Source organism: Zingiber officinale, chromosome 1A (assembly GCF_018446385.1).
Source record: "Zingiber officinale cultivar Zhangliang chromosome 1A, Zo_v1.1, whole genome shotgun sequence".
Classification (NCBI taxonomy): Eukaryota; Viridiplantae; Streptophyta; class Magnoliopsida; order Zingiberales; family Zingiberaceae; genus Zingiber; species Zingiber officinale.
In genome coordinates, this window is record NC_055987.1 from 190,037,022 (window position 1) to 190,062,191 (window position 25,170).

At 40.8% G+C, this 25,170-nt stretch overlaps 1 long non-coding RNA gene across 1 annotated transcript; it reads right to left on the reverse strand.

Moving 5' to 3' along the window:
• Positions 1-1,225: 1,225 nt before the first annotated feature.
• Positions 1,226-1,988, reverse strand: LOC122013672. The gene is made up of 3 exons (XR_006120596.1): positions 1,645-1,988; positions 1,352-1,454; positions 1,226-1,245 (listed from the first exon to the last, which is right to left on the reverse strand). It is a non-coding gene; the product is annotated as an uncharacterized LOC122013672 (long non-coding RNA).
• Between the last annotated feature and the right edge of the window lie 23,182 nt (positions 1,989-25,170).

Genomic DNA, 25,170 nt, shown 5'->3' on the forward strand with positions numbered 1-25,170 from the left:
TTAAAGGCAAGAGAGGTAGCCGATATGAAAGTCAAAGTCAAGACAGTCAAAAGTAGAAAATCGTCGGGTCATAGAAGTTGGTCGGGCGTTACACGCCCGAAAATTCTCAAATTATTTTAGAAATATTCTATGATTTTTCTGGAATTTTAGAATATTTTTATGGAATTTTTAGAGTAGCGGAAGTAGCAAAAATAAATAAGAACGTAAAATAACTTAAACGGGAATCGAACCCGAGACCTATGGGACCTATGTCTTGTAGAGGACCCTAATAACCAGTTGAACCCAGCAGGGCCGTGCTAAAAGGAAAGGGGAACAATTATATTTATATTTGAGTTGGGCCGAATTACCCACTTAATATAAATAGGGAATTTAAGTGAGGAATTGTTATTTTCTTAAACGAGAAAACCTTTCCCTCAAACCCTTACACGCCGACCCCTTCTCCTTCCTCATCTCTCGGCGCCAACCACAAGCAAGTCTAGGGTTTCATCCCAAGGGCTATAGGAGCACCTTCCGGCGACGACTCCGACACGAGGACGTTTCTCTCCGCGAGAAGAACGCGTGGACGCAAGAGAATCGTCGAGACACTACAACAAAAACCTTCATAGACATTGGTTTTCCACCGGTGTCTATTTCATTTTCGACCGATGTCTATGAAGCCGATGTTAAAAGTCTGCCATTTTAGACATCGGGTTAAAACTGGTGTAGTATCACTTAACAACACCGGTCTTCGAATCGGTTATTAACCGATGTAGTATCACTTAACGACACCGTTTCATCAACGGTGTAAAACCGATGTAATATTGTATGTTAATAACACCAGTTTTGGCAGCGGTAAATAACCGATGTAATATTAGTTAATAACACCGGTTTTGCAGCGGTGGAAGACCGATGTAATATGTATATTTTTTAACAGCACAAATTTGATTTCCGAAACAATGAAAAACCGACAATAACAAAAAAAATACACAAATATTCACAAATTATACAAATATTCTTCATTCAATAATATCTATAAAATACACAAATATTCACAAATTATATAAATAATCTTCTTACAACAATATCCATAAAATACCCAAATATTCTTTTTACATCAAAAGTTAGCTAATAGATATCAAAATCAAGGTAGAACATTCTTTTAACACATCAAGGTAGAACCGCACTTCAAATGTAATCTAGCATGCATTCAGCCCACTCGAACCGCACTTCATCAATTTCAACTCTGGAGTACTTGAGATTTGTAAACTGTAAAAACACATAAATCCACCATATGTCAAATAACTAAAACAAATGTGTACATGTATCAAATAAAAAATATAAGATCACAAGTGCTTGTCATAAACATGCTTACCAGCGTGTTGAAACCTATTCTGTGAATGGTGGCTTCGAATGAACTTCACGAGCAAGGTCAAAATTTGCTATCTTCACAAAGTCCTTGGTTACCAATAAGTTCTCTGCAAAGGTTATAATCTAGTTTAATAGAATGCTAACTTCACCAGAATAATTATAGGTGCATAAATCACATTAAACAGAATAAATGCTAATCCTAGATAACAACGTTGTAGGAATAGATCTGTTAAGAGCACACAAATGAATCTTTATAGGGATATTTGGTCAAAAGCGGAACTAAAGAGGTACACCTACCTCCCATGTCAATAAGTCACTTCCTCGAGTTGGATATGACTTTTGCAAATCTAGCTCCATATAGAAGGTGTAGAGTTTGATATCTTGAAGCTGCAAATCCAATCAGAAGTAGGATTAGCGTGGTAAGCAAGACATTGAAAATCCCATTAATAGACACATATTGGCCATGAGAACCCTTGTTCTTGTCATTGAAATAAGGTGGGGTAGTTGTCATGCCTCCCAAACTTGAATTAAAAGGATATGGGAGAAGACCCCTAAATCCTTCATTTATCCATTGAACTTCCTTAATGTACGAAGGCATAAAAAATGAAGAAGGATAACGATGCCATTCACTTCCGATGCAAAGCATAATCTCTGTGCATAAAGGCAAGCATTCCATCAAATTTAAAACTATAATCTAATCAAACAATATGCGTAATCAACCAGACTTTCAAAACAAAAATTGTGAATAAAGAAAATATTTGATCACCTTGAGCATCAATTATGTAGAATTATTTTTCAGTTTTGTTTCCTTTTATTCTAAACACTATTAAAGGTACATAAGAATGTTGAAAAATTAATGATGATCCTTCGAAAAGAGTAGGTAGAGATGTTGCATCTTAAAACTTGATATTGATCCTTCGAAAAGAGTAGGTAGAGTAGGTAGAGAACGTACGACTATGGGATGCACACAATATAAGGCCAAGAAAAATGGGTCTTAGTCCCTTAGCAATCTGTGTAGATAGACAAGAAGAAATCAAACATAGTATAGTTACTTGCTTAAACAATGAACCATATTAAGAAAGGGAGAACATACCATCACAATCAATGATTCTTCCACTGCATACTTATTGCGAAAAAGATCCGAGAAACTATCAATAATAGCAGTTGCTACAATGCAAATAAGTGGATATATTGGATAGATAAATATGTGACACAGTAAAAGATCTAGGAAACTATCAATGAAAGCCGTTGTTGCGATGCCGATAAGTGGATATATATTGGATAGAGAAATCTATGACACAGCAAATTAGCCTAGCATAAGACCTAAATTAAGATGTGCATTTATGATTTGCTTACATATCTTGATGAAGATACGTATGCAATGTTAGACAAGATAGTAACTATCATATACAACTACGGACTGAAGAACAAAGTTTGTCAATATGATCCTTCACAATCTATCACTCACCTGGAAAGTAAGTTGACCATTCGCATCACGGCTAGTGCCACATTTCACATTAATAAATTTAACAAAATCATCCAACTCCCGTTCAGCCTCATAATCTTCACCAGCTTTGTTTTCCTTGGGAAAAAACTTCAAGGTAGGATAACCACTAACTCCATACTTGAAATACAGAAGGCATCCCACTTAACAAACTAATTGCAGAATGACAAAGTTGAAAATTCTGATCCTCCCACATAGGAAATGACTAAATAGTCTTTAGTATAGTGAATTTTTAGATGGAATCATTCATATCAAACCAAATTATTGCTAACACCCTATCATAGTAAGGATGATATACCAAAAAAAATGACTGAAGAGGACTTCATCATGATAATTTGAGAAATAATAATGATTAAGCACAAAATATAGTAGGTCATAATGCACATTTTTCACACAATTTTCATGTCAGATGAATGTTGGATAAGGTTGGAAGCATTTTAGCATTACACTTCTTCTCAAACATCAACGAATTCAAATATTAAATTTGTAGAAAACAAGAATTGTGAGTGAATCTGATCCTCCTCTCAATCAGATGTTGATTCTGCATTTAAGGTATCAACTGACATCACACTACCACAATTCCCCAAATCTAAATCTAGTACATAGGTGATTAGAAATACAGAACTCTCAGTTTGACAACTATTTAGCAATATGTAAGTTTCAAAATACATATAATTCAATAAATGATACCTACTTTCAACTTACTCTAAATTAACATCATATAATATTTCTCCAAAATCTAAATAGGTAGCAGAACTAATGAAGCATTCAAGGTACACAATTGACTAAATCCACATCAATGAATCAGGTTAGATCTAGTAATCTCATAATTAAAAACATGGCAAATATGACCTTAGGCTAATCTAGGTCTTAAGCCCTGTCTCAACAAAAATACTCACAGGAGCAAGATGCTTGCAGTGGCCACACCTGTTTGAAGATAAGAAACTTAGTCGTCTACAGTGGATAAGGAAAAGTATCTAATGCTACAAATGGAGAGAAAAAAAAGAACCTCAGCAAATACACTAACCATGGATCATAGAATTCAACAAGAACATCTTTATTTACATCAAGAACAATCTAATCAAATGTATGGAGTCAATACTACTACATTAGAAGGGATAGTTGCTAGTAGTGTGCTACATTTAGACTCAATCACTACATGGCAGTATAGCACACTAGTAGTGTGCTACATTTAGACTCAAAATGATCAGAAAAGATAAAACCAAAAAAGGAATCTGAGCATGTCCTATTCAGTAAAAGAGATGATGCTTCTTGGCCTGATTTAGAACGATGCTAACCTTCCCAATCAAAACAGATTTAGCCTTTTTAAAGCTCGATCCAAGCTTTTCATATTCAGGGGCAAGCTTCTTGTAGTGTCCACACCTGCGACAAAATGGTATTAGAAGGGTTAAAATTATGCAATTAAAATACACACACATGGAGATCCTTTGCTTTAAACTGGATACTTAATGGAGTATACATTCATCTTCTATAGTCTTGGCAAACAATCAGTTATGAGAATCGACCATATATAGTGCATTTCAAGTGTATCTTCTAAAGAGAAATACAAGTCGCAGTTTCAATTTCGACACAAGAAGAAACAATGGTGAAGAGGAAATAAGAATTTCAACATCAAAGGCACAGAAGTAGGTTTCGATTTCCAAACTATAAGCTAAGATAAATAGGTGTTTTGTAGTCGACAGGCCCAAGTTTAGGCGCAAGTCCAAAATCAAACAGCTTGGGGTTGAAGTTTTCATCCAACAACACGTTTTCCGCCTTCATATCCCTGTAAATTACGGGAGGGTTTGCAACATCGTGCAAGTACGTGAGCCCCTTTGCATATTCCATTTTTTGATTGGTCAGTTCACACTTCAATTTTAGGTTTTAGGTTTTAGGTTAGGCATCAGAAAAGGTGGGGCAAGGACGAAATTCTTAGAGAATAAGACAATAATCAAATTAGTTTTTTCTATGAGCAGGGGAATCAAAAGACACATAAATCACACACAGAGATACCAACTTCATACATCGAAACCTAAAATTTGTACTAGGTAAAATGTTTTCCATGGAAAAAGGAAATGCAAGAAAGACCAAAATCTCGAACCTACTTTTGCCTCCTACAAACACTAGTTCATGTTGTCACAACTTACAATCCCTGCAGCAAATGGCTTTCTAAGATGAATAGTATTGACCTCCAAACTATCTAAAACAAGATGAACACTGCCTCAAAATAAGGAGTCCAACCTATAAAACATAATATATCGAGCGTTGTGCAGCTCCATTATTCACACGCAAAAACAAACCTTTTTCTTGAGAACACGGCGCAAAGTGCCTTAAAAGTGAATATTGAAACAATAATTACTCAAATTCCAGCCACAAATGATGAGAAACTAATACAGATGAAGATGGTTATTCACCAATGCAACGTAAGTGCAATTTTAACCTAAAACACCAAAAGACAGATCTCGGCAGAATGGAAATTCATGCAACGGAAAAAATTTAAACAAAAAAGGAAAATAACGAATTAAATAGATTCCAAGGAGAAGAAGAAAAAGCAACTACCTCTTTGAGAAGGGGCCCTCTGAGGTCACAGTGATCTTGCTCCCCTGATAACCATCCTGCTTAAGCTGCTTGATGGCCACAATATGGTTTCCGAGTTCCGGTGTTCAGACGAAGCCGCAAGATGGCAGAAGCAAGGAGGAGGGGAGAAGGAGTGAGCAACTTGCCTGGTCTGAATCGAGTCGCCCTTTGTAGACTCTCCCGAAGCCGCCTTCTCCGATTAGATTCGACTCCCTAAAGTTGTGAGTGGGCGCGGCGAGATCTCTGAAGGTGAATTTTCTCACGGATTTGTTCCTCTTGCCGCCGTCGGATGGAGCCGACTTCTCATTCTCTAGCGCAAAGGAAAAAAAAAATGTGTTTTGAAGAGAGATCAAATTGCGCCGACCAAAAGAAGAGATTTTAGGGTTTAGAGATGGCGGCCACCAGGAGGATCGGCGGTGAAATGTGAATGGGTGCGGGAACGACCGCTGTCTTCGATTCTACACCTCGCTTCTTTCCGGCGAGGGCTGAGATAGGGAAAACAGCTTAAGTGAGTAAAAGCTCCGCTGTTGTCGCCAACTTGCCCTTTTAACTGTGAGCATTTCTATAAAATGAAGGGCTCCTCTTCTCAACCTAAGGGTGGAGTTGGAGAAGATGCGGTGTGGTTGGACGGAGAAGTAAGGGCATCGTGTCTTAATCTTGATCGGGAGAGGAAGGGGCGTCGATCTAGGAAGGAGAAGAGGGAGATGAGGTTGAGAGAGATGGTCGGAGGTTTAGGTTTAGGCTTAGGCGAGAGAGATGGTCGCGCGGAGGAAGGGGCGCGATATAGATTTAGGTTTGGAGGGAACTTCACAATGTTGCAAATTTTAGCTGTGGGAATATTAAAATATTTTATTTTGGTTCTTTAACACCGAATTTTAAAAATCGCAGTTATTATCGGTGTCTATTAACGAAAAAAAGGGCGCTCATAGACATCGCCTAAAAAACCGATGTCTATGAGCTAAAATTGTTGGAACCCCAAGGTGTTTTGATGTGATCAAACAAGCTAAGTTAGGTCCTGCGTTTGTTTAACCCTTGCGTCTAAGTGTGCAGGAGCTTAGGAACACAGGAAGTCGAGCGGAATACGCGGCTAACGAGAAGGACGGCACGGGGAGAGAGCCGACGTGCTCGGTGCGTCCGAGGGACGAGGTGACCGCGGAAGAGTACACCGGTGAACGAGAAGAGCGTGCGCGGCGCTCGAGGGACGAGAAACCGGGAAGGAAGGCTGCTCGAGGAGAAGGCCGGAACATGGGTTCGGGTGAGCCCTATTCCGGAAGGCCGAGATCACCCAAGCTAGTGGAGCCGGAGCGAACAGACCCGGACCAAGATAAGCCGAACTGAGACGAGCTGAACCAGAGCAGAGAGCCTGGACCAGAGTCAACTTTGTTGACTTGACAGGTCCGGGCGCCCGGATCAATTCCAGGCGCCCGGACCTCCGGGCGCCCGGGGGTTCATATTTGACCAGATCGAAGCTGATCGCGAGCTGACCGTTGGGGGATAAAATTTATCCCCCCGGGGGTGCCCGGAACCCCTTCCAGGCGCCCAGACCAGTACTATAAATAAAGTACTGATCTGTACATTCAAGTACAACTACTTGTAATCCAGTGCTTTCATTTGTGTTATTTCTTTCTGTGCTTTCAATGTTGTAAGAGGCTACTCCGCCCAGAGGAGAATCAATTAGTGCGCCTTCTTTGCCTTAGATTAGCAATCCTCTGATTGCAAACTAAGTAATTCCTCTGTGTCTATTTTCTGTTTTAATTAGTCTCTGCCTTTTTAATTACAAGTTCTTTTAAGTTAGTTGAATATCCGAGAAGGGTTTTTAGTTTTATTTTGTAGGGCAATTCACCCCTCCCCTCTTGCCGGCCTCCAAAGGGACCTACAAGTGGTATCAGAGCCAGGCGCTTCAGGAGGACTAACCGCCGATCGAAGCAACAAGATGGCCGGACCAAGCATCGTTCCACCAAAATTCGAGGGGAACTTCGCAGACTGGAAGCGTTGTATGGAGGTATTCCTAAAAACAGATTTTGAAATTCAGTTTATTATGAAATATGGTTTTGTAGCTCCAATAGATAAAGATGGAAAAGAAAAAGAAGAGAGCGATTGGACAAAGAAGGAGCAGAATGAGTCGGTAGCAAACAGCCGTGCGGAACATCACCTGCTGAGCGTGTTACCGCCTCAAGAGGTCAACCGCATCGGAAACTATTTATCTGCTAAAGAACTTTGGGAGAAGTTCTTGGAACTCCACGAAGGCACGTCCGAAGCAAAGCTCGCTAGAAGGGACATCCTCCGCAACAAACTGATGAACATCCGTCTGGAGAAAGGTGAGAAAGTAGCTGGTTTACATGTAAAGGTAAAAGAACTAGTTACTGGTCTCGAGAACCTCGGTGAAATGGTAACAAACCGGGACACTATACGCTACGCGCTCAACGCGTTTCCAAGAACTCCGGAATGGACATCAATCGTCGACGCCTACTACATCTCAAAAGACTTGGAGGTAAGCACTTTAGAAGAGTTGTTTTCTACTCTTGAATTGCATGAAACCAGGTATGCAGGAACGACAAAGGATACAACCCAGACTATGGCGCTGAACGCAACCCAGAAGGATGAACTCGAGTCAGACTCCGAAGACGATCAAGAAGCATACATGGTAAGAAATTTTAAAAAGTTTTTTAGATCTAATAAATTTAAAATGTAGAATAAAAGGAATCAAAAAGGTGGAAGAAAGGTGCGGTGCTACCAGCGTCAGAAGGAGGGACACCTAAAAGAAGACTGCCCAGAACTCAAAAAGGCCAAAAGGAAGTCTCCCAAGAAACACAACCTAAAAGCAACTTGGGACGACACTTCTTCATCCGAATCAGAAGCTCAAGAATATGCCGGAATAGCACTAATGGCAAGCTACGATAGACAAAGTATATCAGAACCTAGCATCGATGAAGGGGGAGCGACCTCGGATGAAAGCAGTGAAGCAGGGGGAGATTCAGGCTTCAAGTCCGATATGGTAAGTGAGGTATGCCTCTTACCCCTTGATCAGCTTTACTCTAGTATCAAAGCTATGACTAAATCCATGTATAAATTAGAAAATAAAAATGCCAAATTAGAAAATGAAATTTTAGAAACAAAGAGAATTTTGGCAAAATCATGTCTTATAAAGGATTTTGAAAAATTGAAAATTGAAAATGAAAAACTAAAAGAAGAAATAGAAAGATTGAAAAAAATCTAATGGTTCAAATATTCCTACTTTTAGAAATTTAAATTGGTATTATAGATTTCATCAAAGTCAAATTAGAAATATATCAAAAATCTATATACCTAGGAAATACTTGGTTAATCCTGTAGGTAGGAACCTTTACTGGATTCCAAAAACCTGTTTAACTTAAAATTAAAGTCAGACTTAGCATTTTCAGCAAGGAAATTAAACAACTAATTTCTTTATAAGGCTTTGTCTAAGGAAGTGGTTGTTGCTCCAATAACCAAGAAGGCCTAGTGCCTCGCCACGACCTGGAAGCCAACTATCGAAATGAAAAGTTTAATTGACTAACTGAAAAAGCATTAATTTAAATTACTTAATGCTTTAAAAGAGTTATTCAATTTATGTTAGAAAAATAAAAAATTTAATTTTTTTTTAACTTAGAATATTTTTTTATCTTAGAAATTTTTATGAAAATTGACTTAGAATTATTTCTTATGAATATTAACTCAGAATTTTTTTTAAATTAGAATTTTTTTTTGAATGTTGAGATAAGTTTCAAAACTTAAAATTTTTTTTTCAAACGAAAAATTCTGAAAAGTGTCTTTACTAAATATTTTACACTTAAAAGTTCTTGTTTGAATTTACCTTAGACTTGTTTATAACCCCAATTTTTATGTGATCAAAGGGGGAGAAGTATGTTAAGTCTAGGGGGAGGTACTATAATTTTTTAATTGAAAAATATTTGGACTTATTGGAATATAAATCGTTTTTATTGCATATGGTTACCCTAACTTAACTTGGGTTGCTCACATCAAAAAGGGGGAGATTGTTGGAACCCCAAGGTGTTTTGATGTGATCAAACAAGCTAAGTTAGGTCCTGCGTTTGTTTAACCCTTGTGTCTAAGTGTGCAGGAGCTTAGGAACACAGGAAGTCGAGCGGAAGATGCGGCTAACGAGAAGGATGACACGGGGAGAGAGCCGACGGGCTTGGTGCGTCCGAGAGACGAGGTGACCGTGGAAGAGTACACCGGTGAACGAGAAGAGCGTGCGCGGCGCTCGAGGGACGAGAAACCGGGAAGGAAGGCTGCTCGAGGAGAAGGCCGGAACATGGGTTCGGGTGAGCCCTATTCCGGAAGGCCGAGATCACCCAAGCTAGTGGAGCCGGAGCGAATAGACCCGGACCAAGACAAGCCGAACTGAGACGAGCTGAACCAGAGCAGAGAGCCTGGACCAGAGTCAACTTTGTTGACTTGACAGGTCCGGGCGCCCGGATCAATTCCAGGCGCCCGGACCTCCGGGCGCTCGGAACCATTCCGGGCGCCCGGGGGTTCATATTTGGCCAGATCGAAGCTGATCGTGAGCTGACCGTTGGGGGATAAAATTTATCCCCCCGGGGGCGCCCGGAACCCTTCCAGGCGCCCGGACCAGTACTATAAATAAAGTACTGATCTGTACATTCAAGTACAACTACTTGTAATCCAGTGCTTTCATTTGTGTTATTTCTTTCTGTGCTTTCAACGCTGTAAGAGGCTACTCCGCCCAGAGGAGAATCAATTAGTGCGCCTTCTTTGCCTTAGATTAGCAATCCTCTGATTACAAACCAAGTAATTCCTCTGTGTCTATTTTCTGTTTTAATTAGTCTCTGCCTTTTTAATTACAAGTTCTTTTAAGTTAGTTGAATATCCGAGAAGGGTTTTTAGTTTTATTTTGTAGGCCAATTCACCCCTCCCCTCTTGCCGGCTTCCAAAGGGACCTACAAAAATCTGCGCTCATAGACATCGGTTTTTAGAAAAACCGGTGTAAAATACTCAAAGACATCGGTTTTTGCTTAAAATCGTTGTTGTTCCACTGATGTCTATGAGGGTTTTTGTTGTAGTGAGAAGATCGTCTCCACCGGAAAACTAGCGACTAGATCCGTAAGAAAACTAGCGCAAGAGGTAAGGAACCCCTCACCTGCAGTATAAGTAGCTTCCGTATGAATTTTATGCTTCAGTTTAGTAGTATGTAGATTTTCGGCATAAAGGATGTGAGTTAGTGCATACCAAGTGTTCGATTAAATTATTAGCACGGTTAAAATGCAACTTAAGCATTTTACTAGCTTAGCTAAATGCAATAGAAGCATTCATTCGGTATGTTTAGCTTTAGTACAGCTTATATGGGACTACGGTCCAATGGGTGGGCTCCCACAGTCGCCTCTAGGTTCAGATAACCTAGCTCTAGGTTCAGATAACCTAGAAATAACAATATAAGAAGAACTCAGCTACAATCAGTATTTTATTTTAGCAGTGGCACTGTACTGGATTAGATATCCATTGGGTTGGGCTCCCATAGTCGTCCCTAGATTCAGCTAACCTAGTAAACCCTACAAGATTCAGAATTTGCAACCCCGGGTTTAGTTAGGGATGCGCGCATAGCACGTACAGATGCCGGGCCCATCAGCAGCATGATTATTATTTTAATCTATTTATGAAAATAGTTTTCAAAAGCTCACAAATAGTTATGTGAATTCAGTACAACTTTAGCATTAGTTTAGAATTAGCTCAGTTTAGTTTTTGTATCAGTTCAGTTTTCTATTGATACAATATGATAGCTTAGGTTAGTACTTGTTGCCATGACTAGTTTGTTTGCATGCCATGCTATGCTCTTACATGTTCAATATTCATATGTTTCAAACAGCATGTTTTAAAAATATAAATTGCATCGTATGCATGTTTTAGTGAGGTAGATGGTTTCTTACTAAGCTCTCAAGCTTACAGATACTCTTTTTCTTATACTGCAGATAAAGGTAAAGGAAAGCTGGACTAGCGGAGGCTGAAGGACAATGCAACGACGATGTGTGTGTGAAAAAGGAGTTGGAATGAAGATCTTAGGGATTTTAGCAAGTCTAACTATTAGAACCTTGTTATTTTTTTTAATTTCCGCATTTCTAGTTATTTTAATACCTTGAATTATGAACGATTTGCTTAGATTGTTAGTACTCATGCTCATATTCCTAGTTAGGTGTTATTGGTTCAGCTATTATAGAACTCTTGTAGGTGAGTTTGGCACGAATCAGTGCTGAAATCAGAGGGTTGCTGCGAAATCAGAAACCCCAATCGATCAGCTGATCGATTGGGGGCCCTCAATCGATCAGTGGATCGATTGGGAGCCTGGTTCCGCGAACAGTAAGCTTCTGGATCGATCAGCCGATCGATCCAGTCGCATTCTGTCGCAAACAGAGAGTTCAGGGATCGATCGTTCGATCGATCGGGAAATCGCTCCCACGAACAGAGAGCTCTGGAATCGATCGCTGGATCGATTGACCAGTCTGGATCGATCAGCCAATCGATCCAGAATATTACCCGAGTACAGTAGCAATATGAATCGATCCATGGATCGATTCAACAGCTTGCAATCGATTGGGTCTAAGCTGGATCGATTGGGAAGCAAGGTTTCGACCAAGAACCCTTGTAATTCAGTTCCTTGACCATAGGGGATGTAGGATATGCCATGTATACATTAGATTACATCCCTCAGCACATGTAGGACCAATAATTTGTATTGGCTTAGCAAAGTTTTAATTGATACAACTTTCCGCACCTAGACTTAATGATGGTCATGGATATAGCTTAGCACAGCATAATGTGACGGTCCGGCCTTACAGCCTAGCCAGTAGAAGGCGGGTCGTTACAGAGTGGTATCAGAGCAGAAAATTCCATACTTCCTACACACACATCAGCATTGAACCTGCAACTTCCAAGTAAGAATACCTCTCACTTTGTTATGTTTATTGCTTTCATGTTGGTAGATAACTAAAGTATGCTTATCTGTGATAGTAACTAACATGATAGTATTAGCTATGTAAACATGATGCTTTAGTTATGTATGTCCTCTGTTCCTTTAGAAATGGCACGAGGACGCCCAGCTAGAAGGGCACTAGCTACTGAGCCCCAGCATGAGGCAGGCAGTTCAGTGCCTCCCTACAGTAGTAGTGGCTCAGTTACAGAAGCAGCTAGCAGAACAACAACAGGAGATAACCACCTTAAAGGCTAATCAGCAGAATACTCCCACTGTCACCCCAGAACCGAACATAGCAACCCCAGTAGTTATAGAGGTTCCCCCAGTCCAGCCTACAGCACCAGTAGCCCCGGCAGCAGAGGCAAAGAGAGAAGCCTATCTGATCCAGTGGCAGAGAGTCAAGCCCGAGAACTTCTCAGGCGCCAGCGAACCATGGGATGCTCAAGCCTGGTTCAAAACACTGGAGAGTACGATGGAGCTTCTGGACTGGCCAGAACATGAGAAGGTGAAATGTGCCTCCTTCTGCTTGACAGGAGATGCACGAGCGAAGCGCCCAGTGAACCAGACGACATGGGCTGACTTCGAGAAAGAATTCTTCGAGGAGTTCTTTCACATACGGGTCACAAACCGCCACTACGACGAGTTCATTGAGTTTCGTTAGGGCAACCTATCAGTGGAGGAAGCCGTGAAGAAATTCAATAGACTGGCTCGTCTATGCCCCGAGCTAGTCAGCACAGAAAAAGAACGAGTCCGGTTGATGCTCAAGATGTTGAGGCCGGAAATAGCAATGAACGTGGCTGGTGGCGTTCATAGGCCGCAAACCACCGAAGAACTAGTCAGCAGTGCTCTGACCACCGAGCACTACTAGAACAATATCAAACAGCAGAAGCAATTCCTCTCAGAGTCCAAAGGGCAAGGAGGCTCAGGTACTCAGAAACAACAGGGCCACAACTCTAACTGGAAAGGGAGCTCCAGCAATAAGCGCAAACCAGGGAGTTACCCGAAAGGAGGACCAGCTAGTAAACAACCTAATTATCCCAAATATGCTACTTATGGGAAATTTCACCCAGGAGTTTGTCGCAAGGGCACACGAGGATGCTTTGAATGTGGACAGGAAGGGCATATGGCTAAGCAGTGCTCAAACAAGACAATTCTTACTCAACCACAGCCGATTCAGTACGGAGGCCAGCCAGCACAGCTACATCAGATGCAGGCCATTCTAGATGGTCCACACATCAGCCAGGACAGATTAGAGGCCCCTCTAGCTACGACCAATGCGAGGATCTACTCACTCACCAGAGAGGACGTAGCAAATGCCTCGACAGTTGTTACAGGTCAGATCAGTATTTTACAGCAAAGTACAACTATCTTGTTCGATACTGGGGCAACCCATTCTAATATATCCAAGGCATTTGCCGAGAAGTTAGCGATACCCCCAGAGGTACTTAGTAGTAAGTTTCTGACGACATTACCTTCAGGAGAAATTATGGCATCCACGTACTGGCTCAGAGTAGTGCCAGTCATTATAGCAGACAGAGAACTCTTTTGTGATCTGATAGTGCTAGATATGACTGATTATGATGTCATTTTTGGAATGGACTTCCAAGTCAGGTACGGTGCCTCTATTGAGTGCCGTAAACAGAAAGTCATATTCCAACCTGAAGCAGAAGTACAGTTTGAATATGTCGGAGAACCGAAGAGAAAGGCCAAGAAGTTTCTCTCAGCTCTAAAAGCACAGAAGTTAATGGATACAGGATGTACGGGATTTTTAGCGCAAGTAGTCAATGTCAGTCAGGACAAGGACCAACAGCTAGCAGAGGTCCGAGTCGTATGTGACTACCCAGCAGTCTTCCCTGAGGAGTTACCAGGTCTAGCACCAGACATGGAGATTGAATTTGAGATAGAACTCATTCCCGGCACGAATCCTATCTCCAAAGCACCTTACCGCATGGCTCCAGCAGAACTGAAGGAACTTCATGAGCAACTACAGGAGCTGCTTGACAAGGGCTTCATACGTCCTAGTCACTCACCATGGGGAGCGCCTGTATTGTTCGTGAAGAAGAAGGATGGGAGCATGCGCCTGTGCATAGATTACAGAGCACTGAACCAAGTTACCATCAAGAACAGGTATCCTCTTCCCAGAATAGATGACCTGTTCGATCAGCTAAAGGGAGCAGCAGTGTTCTCTAAAATAGACCTCAGATCAGGTTATCATCAGGTGAAAGTTAAAGAAGGGGATATACCCAAGACAGCATTCAAGACTAGATACGGACATTATGAGTTCGTAGTCATGCCCTTTGGCGTGACAAATGCTCCAGCTACTTTCATGGACCTCGTGAACAGAGTATTCAGGGACTACCTAGATAGATTTGTTATTGTGTTTATCGATGACATTCTTATCTATTCAGGAACTCAGGAAGAACACGCAGAACACCTGAAAATACTATTGCAGACTCTTCAGCAGAACCAGCTGTACGCCAAATTCATGAAATGTGAATTTTGGTTAGATCAGGTGACCTTTCTGGGTCACATCATCTCAAAGGATGGTATCATGGTAGACCCTAGTAAAATAGAAGCTGTGAGTAACTGGAAAAGACCCAAGAACGCCAGTGAGATCAGAAGCTTTTTGGGACTAGTAGGTTATTACAGAAAGTTTGTAGAGGATTTCTCCAGGATAGCCTCCCCACTGACATCTCTCACCAGGAAGAACAGAAAATTTCAGTGGATAGAGGACTGCGAGAACAGCTTCAGCGAGTTAAAGAGGAGATTGACCAATGCACCTATTCTGGCTCTACCTGAAAACACAGACAGTTTTGATATTTATAGTGATGCCTCTAAATTGGGACTTGGAGCAGTACTGATGCAAAATGGCAAGGTGATCGCTTATGCCTCCAGGCAACTCAAAGACTATGAGAGGAATTATCCTACTCATGATCTTGAGCTTGCAGCAGTCGTGTTCGCTCTCAAAATTTGGAGACATTACTTGTATGGAGCTCAGTGCAGAGTGTATACAGATCACCAGAGTCTGAAGTACTTCTTCACTCAGAAGGATCTGAATATGCGACAGCGTAGATGGCTTGAGCTGGTCAAGGATTATGACATAGACATCCTCTACCACCCAAAAAAGCCAATAAGGTGGCAGACGCACTTAGCAGAAAGTCCGATGCTACCTTACTATCCCTAGCAGCCATGTCACTGCCCCTACAGAGAGAGATCACGGATTTTGGTCTCGAACTTATAGTGGGACAACTCTCTACTTTGACATTAGCACCTAACCTGCTTGGTGACATTCAGATAGCTCAGGAGCAGGATCCTGAAATTCAGAAAATCAAGCAAGGGTTAACAGAATCAGGAAGTAGAGAATTCAGAGAGTCCGATAATGGGGTATTGTACTTCGGTGACAGACTCTGTGTTCCAGATCAGGAGGAACTAAAGAGGAAGATTTAGACGAGGCTCACAGGACTCCTTATACGATGCATCCAGGTTCCACCAAGATCTAAAGAAATGTTTTTGGTGGCCTGGGATGAAAAGAGACATCGCTAGATATGTTAGCACCTGTCTGACCTGCCAGAGGGTCAAGGCAGAACATCAGAGATCAGGAGGAGTTCTGCAGCCTATCCAGATCCCAGAATGGAAGTGGGAAGATATTTCCATGGATTTCATAGTGGGATTACCCAGAACCACGAATGGTTTTGACGCCATCTGGGTAATAGTCGACAGATTGACTAAATTAGCCCACTTCTTAGCTATCAGGATATCCTACTCCATGGAGCAGCTAGCTCAGTTGTATCTCAAGGAGATCGTCAGACTGCATGGAGTTCCACGAACTATCATCTCGGACAGAGACAGTAGGTTCACGTCACACTTCTGGGAGTATGTACAGTCAGCATTGGGCACTAAGTTAAAATTCAGCACAGCTTTCCATCCTCAGACAGATGGTCAAACGGAGCGAGTGAATCAGATACTCGAAGATATGCTCCGAGCATGTGCCCTAGACTTCAAGGGAAATTGATGCAAATATCTGAATTTAGCAGAATTTGCATACAACAATAGCTATCAGGCCACCATCAGCATGGCACCTTACGAGGCTCTCTATGGGCGGAGGTGTAGATCTCCAATCTGCTGGTATGAGAGTGGTGAGCAGAAGGAACTAGAACTTCAGCAGCTATACAGCAGATCCGCTAGAGGATAGAGACAGCTCAGAGCCGCCAGAAAAGCTATGCTGATACACGGCGCAGACCCTTAGAGTTTTCAGTTGGGGATTCAGTGTTCCTCAGAGTGGCTCCCATGAAGGGAGTAATGCGTTTTGGGAAGAAGGGCAAACTAAGTCCCAGATATGTGGGACCATACCTTATCACTAGAAGAGTTGGCAAGGTAGCATATGAGCTAGAGCTACCACAGGAGATGTCAGCCATCTATAATGTATTTCATGTCTCTATGCTGAAGGAGCATATCCCAGATGCCACCCAGGTGATTGAGCCCCAGACGGTACCAGTCCGCGAAGACCTCAGCTATGATAGTCGGCCTAATCAGATAATAGACCGAGCAGTTAAGAAATTACGGAACAATGAGGTACCATTAGTGAAAGTCATTTGGCAAAATCACACAGCAAAAGAGGCAACTTGGGAGATAGAAGCTAGTAGGAGACAGAAGTACTCAGAATTATTCTAAGTTCGAGGACGAACTTTTTATAAGGTATGGGGAATTGTAACGCCCGAAAATTCTCAAAATTATTTTAGAAATATTGTATGATTTTTCTGGAATTTTAGAATATTTTTATGGAATTTTTAGAGTAGCGAAAGTAGCAAAAATAAATAAGAACGTAAAATAGCTTAAGCGGGAATCGAGCCCGAGACCTATGGGACCTATGTCTTGTGGAGGACCCTAGTAACCAGTTGAACCCAGCAGGGCCGTGCTGAAAGGAAAGGGGAACAATTATATTTATATTTGAGTTGGGCCGAATTACCCACTTAATATAAATAGGGAATTTAAGTGAGGAATTGTTATTTTCTTAAACGAGAAAACCTTTCCCTCAAACCCTTACATGCCGACCCCTTCTCCTCCCTCATCTCTCAGCGCCAACCACAAGCAAGTCTAGGGTTTCATCCCAAGGGCTATAGGAACACCTTCCGGTGACGACTCCGACACGAGGACGTTTCTCTCCGCGAGAAGAACGCGTGGACGCAAGAGAATCGTCGAGAAGATCGTCTCCACCGAAAAACTAGCGACTAGATCCGTAAGAAAACTAGCGCAAGAGGTAAGGAACCCCTCACCTGCAATATAAGTAGCTTCCGTATGAATTTTATGCTTCAGTTTAGTAGTATGTAGATTTTCGGCACAAAGGATGTGCGTTAGTGCATACCAAGTGTTCGATTAAATTATTAGCACGGTTAAAATGCAACTTAAGCATTTTACTAGCTTAGCTAAATGCAATAGAAGCATTCATTCGGTATGTTTAGCTTTAGTACAGCTTATATGGGACTACGGTCCAATGGGTGAGCTCTCACAGTCGCCTCTAGGTTCAGATAACCTAGCTCTAGGTTCAGATAACCTAGAAATAGCAATATAAGAAGAACTCAGCTACAATCAGTATTTTATTTTAGCAGTGGCACTGTACTGGATTAGATATCTATTGGGTTGGGCTCCCATAGTCGTCCCTAGGTTCAGCTAACCTAGTAAACCCTACTAGATTCAGAATTTGTAACCCCGGGTTTAGTTAGGGATGCGCGCATAGCACGTACAGATGCCGGGCCCATCAGCAGCATGATTATTATTTTAATCTATTTATGAAAATAGTTTTCAAAACCTCACAAATAGTTATGTGAATTCAGTACAACTTTAGCATTAGTTTAGAATTAGCTCAGTTTAGTTTTTGTATCAGTTCAGTTTTCTATTGATACAATATGATAGCTTAGGTTAGTACTTGTTGCCATGACTAGTTTGTTTGCATGCCATGCTATGCTCTTACATGTTCAATATTCATATGTTTCAAACAGCATGTTTTAAAAATATAAATTGCATCGTATGCATGTTTTAGTGAGGTAGATGGTTTCTTACTAAGCTCTCAAGCTTACAGATACTCTTTTTCTTATACTGCAGATAAAGGTAAAGGAAAGCTGGACTAGCGGAGGCTGAAGGACAATGCAACGACGATGTGTGTGTGAAAAAGGAGTTGGAATGAAGATCTTAGGGATTTTAGCAAGTCTAACTATTAGAACCTTGTTATTTTTTTTAATTTCCGCATTTCTAGTTATTTTAATACCTTGAATTATGAACGATTTGCTTAGATTGTTAGTACTCATGCTCATATTCCTAGTTAGGTGTTATTGGTTCAGCTATTATAGAACTCTTGTAGGTGAGTTTGGCACGAATCAGTGCTGAAATCAGAGGGTTGCTGCGAAATCAGAAACCCCAATCGATCAGCTGATCGATTGGGGGCCCTCAATCGATCAGCGGATCGATTGGGAGCCTGGTTCCGCGAACAGTAAGCTTCTGGATCGATCCAGTCGCATTCTGTCGCAAACAGAGAGTTCAGGGATCGATCGTTCGATCGATCGGGAAATCGCTCCCACGAACAGAGAGCTCTGGAATCGATCGCCGGATCGATTGACCAGTCTGGATCAATCAGCCGATCGATCCAGAATATTACCCGAGCACAGTAGCAATATGAATCGATCCATGGATCGATTCAACAGCTTGCAATCGATTGGGTCTAAGCTGGATCGATTGGGAAGCAAGGTTTCGACCAAGAACCCTTGTAATTTAGTTCCTTGACCATAGGGGATGTAGGATATGCCATGTATACCTTAGATTACATCCCTCAGCACATGTAGGACCAATAATTTGTATTGGCTTAGCAAAGTTTTAATTGGTACAACTTTCCGCACCTAGACTTAGTGATGGTCATGGATATAGCATAGCACAGCATAATGTGACGGTCCGGCCTTACAGCCTAGCCAGTAGAACTCGGGTCGTTACAGGGCGAGTGGCAAGGAACTGAGCGGCCCGGATGCTCATTCGAGTAGATAGCTCATCCGGCCAGGACGACAATACAGAGTACATCAGATGCTCACAACTGACCAAGTGAATGATGTTGGAGCAATCTAGTGACCCTAGGTTTTGATGTTTGGGCAAAGGTTTAAGTTAGGTTTATTGTTGTATTTGATATGCAGTGTGAGTGTGCAGGATACAGGTACAACAAGGAAGTCCAAGTGTGATCTTGGCAAAGGAGGAAAGTCCAAGGATGAGTCTTGGCGGTGTAAGTCCAAGCATGTAGCCTTGGCAACGTAAGTCCAAGTGTATACTGTAGCAGCACTGTAGCAGTACTGTAGCAGTACTGTAGCAGTCGACTGCATGTTTTGCAGTCGACTGGTGCAGTCGACTGGGGCAGTCGACTGGCAGCGAACAGAATGTGTGAAATCGAGCCGTTGAGGTGTAACGGTCGAATTTCCACAGAGGGCAGTCGACTGCATGTTTTAGCAGTCGACTGGTAGGCCGGGTTTTCAACCCGCGGGCTATAAAACCAAAGCTTGGGAGCTTGGTTTGAGTTGACGAAATTAGACTTGGTTAAGGTCTAATTAGTAGTCTACAAGTGCTCAAGTGTTTTCCTTGTGTCCAAGAGGTCTTGGTGAGTTTGTGGTGAGGTTTCTCCACCCACAAGGAGTTTGAGCTAGCCGGAGGTCTTCCGGGGAGTAATCCACCGACGGATAGGGATCGTCCACCTTACGGACACGCCGTGGAGTAGGAGCTTTATCTCCGAACCACGTAAATGATCGTGTAGCTTGGTTTGCATTCTCTCTTGTCTTATATTTTGTTTAGCGTGTTTATTTTTGTATTATTCCGCTGCGCAAGCTAACAACGTAGGAAGCGAACGATTTGGGTGAGCCGCTATTCACCCCCCTCTAGCGGACGTCAAGGTCCCAACAATTGGTATCAGAGCGAGGGCGCTCTTCTACGGACTAACCGCCAAGAGAGCAAGAAGCTAGAGGAAGAAGAAGATGGAGTCCGAAGGACCGCTCGGATGGGATATCCGAATTCCACCTCCGTACGACAAAGAAGACTTCAATTATTGGAGGAAGCGGTTGGAGACATGGTTCCAAATGGATTGGAACCAATGGGTTGTCTTGAGTGACCCATTTGAAGCTCCTACGGACAAGAAGGGTAAACGCCTCCGACCTCGGCATTGGACCGAAGAGCAACGAGAGCAATCGGAGGCAGACAAGGAGGTAACGAGAATTTTGAATAATTTACTACCTTCTAATATTTTGTTGAGTATAGGTGAAACCACAAATGCAAGTGATCTTTGGAAAAAGATCATTGCCTATCATGAAGACCCTATAAAAATCCAAGAAGTGGAAGAGCCCAAGGAAAATGGCTCATTGGTCCAAGAAGAGAAGGACCAATCCGATGTTGACAAGAGGTCAACATTCGAGGAGGAAAAGGAAGAGGAGGAAGAGAAAGAGAAGGAAGAGGTGGAAGAGGAGAGATCTTCCACATCCTCAAGAGATGAAGAAGTGGAAGAGTCCACATCTTCAAGTGAAGAGGAAGAAGAGAAATCTGAGGAAGAGGAGATCTTGGAAGTTCAACCCTCTAGTTCAACTACCAAGAAGAGCACAAAGGACCACATCAAATGTTTTGAGTGTGGTAAGATGGGGCACTACAAGAGTAGGTGTCCTTCGCTCAAGAAGGTAAACCCTAAACTCACTAAAGTTAATTTAGAAACTAATGTGAGTTGTAGGAAGAAGAAGAAGGAGAAGAAGCACATTAGGTGCTTTACATGTGGTGAGTGGGGTCACTACCACACAAAGTGCCCAAGGAGAGGAGAGCTCAAGAAATTGGCGCATTTGAAGAAGTGGGAGAAGAAGGGAGCTTCCAAGGTAAAAACCAAGGTATCATTTAATGAATCCATTCCGTTGACATATGATAAAAAGCATGCTAGAAATAACTCTTATCATCTTAATGCTATTTATCATGAGAATAGGAGGCATGATAACCTTAAGGATAAATATATTCCTCCTTATGCTAGATTTACCACACCTAAGGTTAGGAAGGTAAATAACAACTTAGGCAATAACACCAAGGATTTTAGATATATGCCTAAAAATAGAAATGCTCAAGGATTCAATGAAAAACCAAAATCTAGAGATTTATGGGATGAAAATCAAGTCTTGAGGACAAGACTTGATAATTTAGAAAGGACCTTAACAAGAATGGAAAATATTCTTAGGGGTCAAAATGAGCATAACCTAAGAAAAACTAGACAAGAGCCATCCAATGGCTATAGAGGTTTGGGATACAAACCTAAAGCCAAGAAGGATGTGACTTCCTTTCATAGGGTTCCATATAGTTATGGGACCAATCCTAGGTTTAGAGGTCAAGTTAAAGATACTAGGGAAGGAATCCCTAAGAGTATTTTTGGCAAGACCAATGTGACTAAGGCTCCAAAAAGGCCTAATAAAGTCACAAATAAGGTTACAAAGGGAGTTAACCCTAGAAGTGACCTAGTGGAAGTGACCAAGGCTTCTAAGAAGCCAAGAAAGGTCGTTAGGAAGGTATCTAGGGAAGTCATCCCTAGTGAGTACCTAGAGCATCCAAGGAGCACCAATAGGTATTGGGTTCCTAGGAACATATTCTCTACACCCTAGATGGGTTTAGAGAGTGTCAACTCCAATTGGAAAGGTAGTTAACCCAACCTTGGGAAAGTTGATACTTGAGAGCATTTTCAAAGTGATTGTTAACCTTTGAAAATGAAAAGGATGATAAGTGTTACTCTTTGAAAGAGTAAAATGTGTCAAAGTTTGAGGAGTTAAATCTAATTTAAATTGACACACTAGAGAGAAGCAAAAGTGATGCCAAATTTAGAATTCGAGATTTTCTTATGGAATTAAGGGAAATGTAAACCTTAATCCAAATTGTCACTCTTGAAAAAGAGTAACATGTGGCAAATCTTAAGGAATTATGTTTGAATTAAATTAATGTGGAAAAACATAAGAAATACCAAATTGGGATTTTGGTATCTTCTTAGAGTAATTAAAGAAAAATCTAGGTCATAATGTAAGATGTTCACTCTTTGGAAGAGTGAAATGTGTCAAACTTTGAGGTTTTGAACTTAATTTAAATTGACACATTTAGAAAAGGATAAGAAATGTCAAGTTGGGGTTTTGATATTTTCTTAAAAGGTAAAAGGCAAATCTAAGTTTTAATTTGATTTTATTTACTCTTGGAAAGAGTAAAATGTACCATACTTTGAGAAATTTGTTTAAGTTAAAATGACACAAATTTAGAAAGGAAAAATAAATGTCAAAATTGGGTTTTGGCATTTTCATGGAAAATCATGGGCAATTTAGGGTTAAATTTTGAGTTAGCTAGGGTTAAGAATACTTAGATAGGTAATCTAGGTAAATTTTATTTATGCTAACTTGCCATGTTTTGTTTGCCTATCATATGTCATGACATCATATTTATATTTAGCATTCATATTTTATTATGAAAAATACAAAAATACCATGTCATGTCATACATACATCATGTAGCTATACCTTGCTTTTCATTTTGAAAATTGCTTATTTTGATGTATGCCATGTAACATCATGCATTACTTTAATTCCCTTGTTATTTAAGGACAAATGGCATCTATTATAAATGGTAAATATCCCAACAAGAGGGATTATATCAAGTGGCATCCTAGATGGATGATCATGATTTTTACAATGCCTAGATAGAGATGCATGATCCCTTAATTTAGGGCAAGACCAAATATACATCTCACAAAGAACTATAAGGTGACTTGTATGTGTTTTAATACACGTTAGATACAAGTGAGATGTTAAGATGGTGAACTAAACTCAAGATGTTGATCTAGTGCATCTTGTTGAGTTTTAGGCTCATCAAAACACATAGTTATGTGTCTTCCAATCATTGGGAAAGCTAATGTACAAGTCATGTGCATTGAGCCCAAAGAACGTGGTTGGATATTGGTTTTAAAAATGATTTCAAAATACTTTTGAAAAACCTTGGTGAAGACTATCTTTTGATAGTAATCATCATTGGAAAGTTAGACACAAACTAGGAGAAAACATTGAAATTTTCAAGAGTTTTCAAATTTGTGTCAATCTTTGAAAATAGGAAGTATTTTCATAGAAAACTATTTTTCCTTGATAAAGTATACTCTAAATAATGTCTACATGAGTTTTCATGATGAAAACAAGTATGGTTTGGTTAAGAAAAACCAAAGTAAAGTTTCGGTTGAGGTTAGTTTCATTATTGAATTTTTAACCTCAAAACTTCAAGTTTTGGTTTTCCTAATTATTTAGGAACCCCAAGTCATTGTTGGTGCAATGATAGAAGTTTAACCATGTTTTTAGGGGGAGTTACTCCTTTAAAACATAAAAATCTTTTCCAAGACCAAAAGGACGTCAAATGTTAAGGTAGCACATGACATTGGTATGGGAGGTGTTGCCAAGGACAAGGGAGAGTCATCCAAGGCCAATAAGAAGGAATATGCTAGGGTAGCATTTAATTATAGCAAGGATGAGGTGTCCAAGATTAAGGACAAGAAGAAATTAATCAAAAACAAGGCGTCTAAGGTTAAGAAGGTGAGTTTAGTAGGCCAAGTGTCACCCGAGGTGCATCGAAGTGACCTAGCTATAGTGGATGAGTCACCAAGGGAGGCGACTAAGGTTAAGATTCTTAAGGTTAGGAAGAGCCTTTGGGACCCATGGTAGATGGGTTATCAAATGTGCCAAGTGGTTAGGAGACGGACTTAAGTCTCTAACATAGTGGGTTGGCACAATTGAGTTGAGTTTCATGCATAGAAATATGAATTGGGTTCATATTGCATGAAAATTAGTTTTTGATATATAGATGCCATATAAACTAATGCTAGTGATGCATTATGGTTTAGTATGGGCAAATACATCAAGAGGAAGCCAAAACTAGGACTTTAGGTCAAGGTTCAATTGAACTTTTTAGCTAGTTTTGTGTTTTGTGTCAATCTTGGGATTGGTGATAGATATATTTTTATATATATTTTTCCCAAGTAGATATTGATATAATAGACCTCTCCACAAAATTTGGGGATTTTTGGAGGTCTTTGGAATTTCTGGCGCATTTCTGAAGTTGGCTAGAAAAGGTTGATTTTTTCATGAATAGTGTACCAGTCGACTGGTACAGTTACCAGTCGACTGGTAACACTATTCACGGGCACAGAATGTCTCTGTAAGCTCATTTTCATGGGGGCAGTCGACTGGTACTTCTTGCAGTCGACTGATACGGTCTGAAAATATTTTTCAAGCATTAGAAAATTACCAAAAGAGTGGTGAACATATATGTAATCTTATGGGGGATTAATGCATGATATTTATGGTCATTAGAGGTCAAAGAGTCTAATAATTGGGATATTGTTGGAGCTCTTTTTGATGTATGGCAAAGGGGGAGAAGTTTAGGTTTAAGTGGGAAACTTACATACCTTTGCAAGAAATCCTAGCTCAAGGGGGAGCTTAGGTGAAGGGGGAGCGATTGCTCATTTATTAGCAAAAGGGGAGAAGTTTACCTTTGCAAGAAATCCTAACTCAAGGGGGAGCTTAGGTGAAGGGGGAGCCTAGGATTAGGTTCCATGATTTATGCATGTATAGATTGCATGTTTATTTGCATTATTATTGATATATTGTTTCCCTAACTTAAACGGTTTGCCAAACATCAAAAAGGGGGAGATTGTTGGAGCAATCTAGTGACCCTAGGTTTTGATGTTTGGGCAAAGGTTTAAGTTAGGTTTATTGTT